The sequence below is a fragment of the Saccopteryx bilineata genome, chromosome 5, assembly GCF_036850765.1.
Source record: "Saccopteryx bilineata isolate mSacBil1 chromosome 5, mSacBil1_pri_phased_curated, whole genome shotgun sequence".
Lineage (NCBI taxonomy): Eukaryota > Metazoa > Chordata > Mammalia > Chiroptera > Emballonuridae > Saccopteryx > Saccopteryx bilineata.
In genome coordinates, this window is record NC_089494.1 from 185,621,163 (window position 1) to 185,628,650 (window position 7,488).

General features: G+C 35.8%; 1 pseudogene; it reads right to left on the reverse strand.

Moving 5' to 3' along the window:
* Positions 1–496: 496 nt before the first annotated feature.
* On the reverse strand, positions 497–1,636 carry LOC136306192 (dnaJ homolog subfamily A member 1 pseudogene; annotated as a pseudogene).
* Between the last annotated feature and the right edge of the window lie 5,852 nt (positions 1,637–7,488).

Genomic DNA, 7,488 nt, shown 5'->3' on the forward strand with positions numbered 1-7,488 from the left:
CACATGCGCAGATGATGATGTAACACCATGTAAACAGCGGAGCAACCCACAGCCATGCCAGTCGAGATGTGGAGGGTACAGAGGAAAGTTCAGTGTGTTCTATGGCTCGCTAAATTCGAATCCATGACCCAAGTGCAACGTGAATATCGGCACATTTATAACAAAGCACCACCACATAGGAATAACATTACTTGGTGGGATAAGCAGTTGAAGGAAACCAGCAGTTTGGTGGAGAAACCCATCCTGGTATGCCATCAGTCAGTGACGGGTCTGTAGAGGCTATATGAGATACTTACCTAAGGAGCCCTAAAAAATCTTTGCATAAGCTCACATCAAACTACACTTAATAGGTATGAAACTGGGAGAGTTTTCCTTTTATTTGGTGCAGATTTCACATTTCTATCGTCTTTTGTTGCTTTCCTGTGATCAGTCAAAAGTGCACCATGACTTTACAGACACACTGTATATAAAAGGTCAGTATTATTCACTAGCCCCATTAAGAGGTCTGACACTGAACACTACCCTTAGGATGCATCATCCTCATATACTTCTCTATTGTAATGGCAGCATCTTTCTTGATTTGTCCACTAGTTCTACCCAGTCCATTTCACCAGTTTCTTCTACTTCCTTCCTTTCAGGTAGGGGTTTTTCCAGCAAAGACAGTTTATCAGGAAAGAGAAAGCCATTCTCAAGAAAGTTTACCTTAAATTCAGTGATTAAGCAACCCTTTTTATATGGTCTATGATAAATTGCTATGTGTTCATTTAGCACACACTTGATATCTCCATGCTTGACAATCTGAGCTGGATGAGAGGTGATAACTATGACTCATTGTCAATAGTAACTATTAACTTTTGGAAGACACACAAATAAAAAGGTCTTCTCATGGACTGAAAACAGCATGTCCTTCTGATCTATAGCAAAGATAATGTCTCCTGGCTCCAATAGTGGTGCTTAGTTTCCTTCACCATAGAATGATATCTTCTGGCCATCTTTCATGCCTTCATTAATATAAACTTCTAGAATCTTCTCTCAAATGAGCTTCTTCCATTGTGCTTTTGCATCTATCTTTAGGACTGGTTCATTCCCCACAGCCCAGTCACGTCATTCCACAGACTGAGTTCACTGGACCATTCCAAGTTCTCTCTGATGAATTCTTATTTGCACTCTGATACCTTGGCAATGGGACCACACTCTACTGCTCCTTTCTTATCACCCCATCTTCACATTTGTCACAAATCACATTCCTTTTTCAAAGCTAGTTTTCATGTTGCACCATGATATAAATCTAAGGTTACTGATAGCTGATGCACATTTTCACCTTTGTTTTCTCTCTATTTTCTTCATCCTTCTCCAAAAGAGCGTATCCAAAGATGTCCATGAAAAATCCAAAACCACCACCTGCTCCATCTTCATTAATTGCCTTTTCTCTTCATTTGTATAATTTCTTTTTCTTTGCATCCTAGCACTTTGTAAGCTTAGAAATCTGTTTAAACTTCTCTCTTTCATTTAGAGTCTTACTAGTGTGGTACTTCAAGGCCAGCTTCCTGTAAGCTTTTCTAAATTCTTCCTGGGTGACACTGGGCTTGACCTCCAAAACATCATAGTAAGTGCTTTCTTTCATCATCTTTGACATGTGGTGAGCAGGGTGAGGCAGACGTGGAGGAGTGGAAAAGAAGGTGTTGCTGCTCTGGGCATTTCGGAATGCCTCTGCTCCTTTGCTTCTCGTGGCGTGTTCCAAAAAGTTCCTGCACAGATTTTTAAATTACTTAATTTTGACAAAAGAAGTAACATATACCTTGTAAGCACCACAATAGATTTACTATTTTAGCAACATCTTTCCAAAAATTTTAATTATTTTTTGTAAGTTTACATAAGACAGAATGAGTTTCTGGTGTTTGCAAATTAAAGAGTCTAACTGCCACAGTTGTTGAAATAGAAGAGAGATGAAGCTTACTGGAAATGATAGCAAAACACATGGAGAAAGGTCATAGAGAGGGTTGGCATATATAAATTTTAGGTATTTTCTATAACGTGTGGTCTTTGAAAGGTATTTGGAGGAGTGCTGGAGAACCCAATGTATCTAATTTTGGCTGATCATTTTATTTCAAGATGGTGAAGTACATACTTATTACACAGTGTTATTATTGATTCCTTATGACACCAATACTCCAGTCTCAGACTGTTGTGTTGCTTAAAACTACCTTCTACTAATTAAGTAATAAACTGAGTTAGATTTTCCCAGTAGCTATTCCTAAATTAGATAACTTTGGAAGCTATATTAAAATTTTAACTCAAAACATAAGCATCATTTTCAGAAGTTGCTTAATTATTATGCAAACACTGGGGAAATCTGACTCAATGTGTTTTAAATAATTGGTGCTATATATTAAATGTTAGCTGCATGCAACTTAAAAAAATAAATTGCTAACTTGTCATGCATCAAGACAGAATTATGACTCCTATTAGTTGATGTGCAAGCTATCTTTATTCCAAACACAGAATCTACATCTTCAGTGAAAGTAGACAAAGGTATACTACTTTTTAGTTCATGTATAGCTAAACTAAAGATAAGCTCGCATCAAAAGTGACAGGCATTTATTAGTTATGTAATATTGAGTGTCATATGATCATTTCTAAAGAATCATAAAAACTTCAGTGTGTAAGGAAATCATTTACTTAGTGAAGTCTGTGTCTCTTGATCTTTAAGAAGAATGGTAGGATGCGACAAATTACATCTGAAATGCCCATATAAAAGTTGTTGTATTTTCACTAATGATTTCATTTACAATGAAATATTTTCTTTCATTTAATAGTAATGTCCTGTTTTGGTTAGTTTTAGTTTATTCACTCCTTCCTCTGTTCTTCAATAATTCTCAGATTAACAGTATTTGGCATAGTTTGTTATTGCTATCTTATTGCAAATAGTAAACAGTGGTCAAGGAGTTATCTCCTATAATTATTTTCATAGATCCATTTAGCCTTTGGATTTTCTCCAACTTTTGTTTCTTTTTATATCTCAAAATATCCTTATTTTGCTACAGAAGGCATGCCAGTGTTCTGCCCACATCCAATCAAATGCTTTCCCCAGGGCCTTTGCCTGAAATACACCGCACATAGTGAGAAGCTTGGACAGTTTGTGCATCAGGTGAGCTGTTCCCAAATTACTCAGCATGAAAAGTATGGACCACAGATGGTTCACACTGCATGGCCTTCACCATATTGCAGTAGAATTTACAAATGACCCTTTCAAGACAGGACCACCATTTTTCTAGATGACTTAAAAGCTTTCACTTAGAATTTTTTATTCTTCATCTGGCTTCTGCCCAGTACTTATTGGAACCTGTTTTAGCCAAGGTTACTCTTATCATCTTTGCAGATAAGGCATGTGATCCCTGTCCATTCCTTACCTGATTATAGCAACATTGCTATAATCAACATTGACCACACTAGGGGCATCACTGCCATTCCTCTAATCCCTGCTTCTCAATCTTCACCACAAGTTCTTCTTCTATGTTTAAATATCGTGTTCCCGGCATTTTCTCCCAATCCCTCTTCTCATCTTATTCCATATCCTTGTCTGTGTAACCACTTTCACTTGAAGTACTTGTAGTCACCAGATCTGCAGCTAGAAAACTGACCTCTCCCTAGTGTTCCTTATTTGAGTTTATCCTATGTCTCCCCAAGGTCTCTTAAAAGCACATTAAATTCATGTTATTAAATATTAACTTGATGGATTCAGGACACACTACTTCAAAATATGGTGCCATGGCATATTCAATATTTTAAAATTTAAAAATTTGAGAAAATGGCAGAACAGGAAGGTTACTTTGACCTTCTGCTCTGACCCCCACTTGGCCCCTGCTTAGCCCTTCTTCCTTGAAAGAGGCCATAAAACCCTCATGTGAGAGGTGCCCTCCCTATCCTTAGATGAAAGGGGCATCCTTATTTCAAAAGGCTGAGGAACACCAAAATGAACAAACAGGCCTTGCTGAGTTCCCCAGGTTTACTAGAATTACCTTGTACTTCTTAACCCATATTTCTCCACAACTATCCACTCTCCATCAAACCTAACATAAAAGTACTTACATCTATCAGTTTCTCTGAATCCTCACTTTCTTGTAAAGGCTCCCTGTCTCATAACCTATTTACCTGTAATCTGTTCATCTGTCTTCTCAGTTAATTTTCAGACCCAGCCAGAGGATGTAAGAGGGTTGAAATAAACTTTCTCTCCCATTCAATCTCATCACCTCTCCCCTATCCCCACCTGACCTAATCCTCCTCGCTTTCCCACACTCCTGATCTCAGTAGCACCATTATCCACCGAACCTCCACAGCCAGAAATGAGGAACTCATCTATGACAGAGCCTTCTCCACATTTTTTTCACCCAAATTCTGACATTTCAACTCCTGAATATTCCTCAGAGCTGTTTTATTGTACTCAAGGCTATCATCATCTTCTGTACAAATTTCAGCAACAATTTTCCAACTGGTCTTTCTGAGAAATTCTCCTTACATTTTATAATATACTTTCTGCCTCTAGGCTAGTTGAAAACTATCTTTTGCAGTATGATATGGGAAGTGCATGTGAAATGCTCCTGCTTACCAAAATATGGTGGTCCTCTCAAGGAAAATCACACATGTAATTGTTTGTGTTGCAAACTATCCTGGCCACCTTTTTATGGAACACAATTTTTATTTGAAGGACCTGATGAATTTTGGTTATTCAGACTTAGATACATAATAGACATTTGTTAAAAATGAGTTTATCACTTTTAGGCTTTAAAATGTTTAAGAAAAATACTTGACAGTACATTTTCTCAAATGATAAATTTTGAAATATGGAATAAAAATGATAATTTTGGAATATTTCTGCCCATCAGCTTTCTAATTATATACACTTTTCTGATAAGATTTTTTTGATAATAACAAACATTTTTTTTGTTATTATATCACGAATGTGTCAACATTTGGAGAATGTGCATAACCCAGTGAAGCATTTGTTCCCCAAATAACCAATGTACGTTATTCCAAAATCTGTTCAGAGTGAAGACAGATAATAAATTTTAATAAAATAGTGTATGACAAATAATTTCTTTTATATGGTTTCAGATTTCAAATTGAAACTTACATTTAAGAAACTACCACATGTTAAAATTAGTATAATAATAAAGACTCTCAATCATTAATCTGAAAAAGCTATAAGCACACTTTTCCTTTTTCAACTATATTATATAAAAAACTGGATTTCATTATGTGTTTCAACCTCAAAAAAAATTTTACAACAGATTGAATGAAGAAGCAGTTAAGAAAATCCAAATGTCTTCTATTAAGTTAGACACATTAAAGAGACTTGGATAATTATAAAGAAAAGCTGCTCTTAATGTTTTGTTTGTTATTTGGTCTATTCTGGAAAAGAGCACTTTAATTCTTTTTCTTTTTTATGTTTAATTAATTGTGTTTACATAGATTCTAGTTTGCCCCAAATGCATTTCCCTCTCCCCATTCCCCTCAACATCTCCTTTGCCACCTCCCTACTGCGCCCTCCCCCCTTCCCTTCAGGTTTATTCCATCCTATCATCCCCTTTCCCTCTGTCCTCTTTTCCTCTGATCCCTTTGAACTCTCCTCTGTCTCAGTTCTGTTCCTCAGTTTTGTTCCTCAGTTCTCATTGTTCCTGGGTTCCTCAAATGAGTGAGGTCATATGATATTTTCTTTCTCTGCCTGGCTTATTTCACTTAACATAATAGTTTCCAGGTTCACCCATGTTGTTGCAAAAGGTAAGATTTCTTTCTTTTTCATGGCCCCATAGTATTCCTATATATATATATACACACCAGAGCTTTTTAATCCACTCGTCCACTGATGTACACTTGGGCTATTTCCAAATCTTTGCTATTGTGAACAATGCTGCCATAAACATAGGGGTGCATTTCTTTTTTTCAGTCGGTGATATGGTGTTCTTGGGATATATTCCTAAAAAGTGGAATGGCTGGGTCAAAAAGCAAATCCATTTTTAATTTAATGAGGAGTCTCCATACTGTTTTCCACAGTGGTTGCATTCCCACCAGCAGTGCAGGAGGGTTCCCCTTTCTCCACATCCTAGCCAGCACCTATCATGTGTTGTTTTGTTAATGAGCGCTATTCTGACTGGTATGAGGTGGTATCTCATTGTGGTTTTATTTTGCATTTCTCTAATAATTAGTGATGTGAACAATTTTTCATCTGTCTATTGGCCATATGTATGTCCTCTTTGGAGAAGTATCTATTCATTTCTTTTGCCCATTTTTTGATCGCATTGTCTTCTCGAAGTTGAGTTTTACAAGTTCTTTATAAATTTGGGTTATTAACCCCTTATCAGACGTATTGTGGAATATGTTATCCCATTGTGTGGTTTGTCTTTTTATTCTGTTTATATTGTCTTTAGCTGTACAAAAGCTTTTTAGTTTGATATAGTCCTATTTGTTTATTCTGTCTTTTATTTCACTTGCCTGTGGAGATAAATCAGCAAATATATTGCTGCAAGAGATGTCAGAGAGCTTACTGCCTATGTTTTCTTCTAAGATGCTATAGTTTCATGACTTACATTTAAGTCTTTTATCCATTTTGAATTTATTTTTATGAATGATGTAAGTTGGTGATCTAGTTTTATTTTTTTGCAGGTAGCTGTCCAATTTTCCCAACACCATTTGTTAAGAAGACTGTCTTTACTCCATTGTATGCTCTTACCTCCTTTGTCAAATATCAATTGTCTATAAATTGTTATTTCTGGGTTCTCTATTCTGTTCCATTATATATGCCTGTTCTTATGCCAGTACCAAGCTGTTTTGAGTACAATGACCTTGTAGTATAACTTGATATCAGGAAGTGTGATACGACCCACTTTATTTTTCTTTTTTAAGATTGCTGAGGCTATTTGTATTCTTTTTTGGTTCTATATAAATTTTTGGAATATTTGTTCTATATTTTTGAAGTTGTCATTGGTATTTTAATAAGAATTTCATTAAATGTATAAATTGCCTTGGGTAATATAGACATTTTAATGGTGTTTATTCTTCCTATCCACAAGCACAGTATATGCTTCCACTTGTTTGTGCCTTCCTTGATTTCTTTATCAATGTTTTATAATTTTCCAAGTATAAGTCTTTAACCTCCTTGGTTAAACTTACTTCTAGGTACTTTATTTTTTGTGTCTCAATTGTAAAAGGGATTGTTTTCTTAATTTGTCTTTCTGACAGTTCATTGTTGGTGTATAAAAATGCTTCTGATTTCTGTGTATTAATTTTATGCCCTGCCACTTTGCTGAATTCATTTATCAGGCCCAATAGTTTTTTGACTGAGATTTTAGGGTTTTCTATATACAGTATTATATCATCTGCAAATAATGACACTTTTACTTTTTTATTTTTTTTAATATTTTATTTATTGATTTTTAGAGAGGGGGGAGAGAGAGAGAGAGAGAGAGAGAGAGAGAGAGAGAGAGAGAGAAG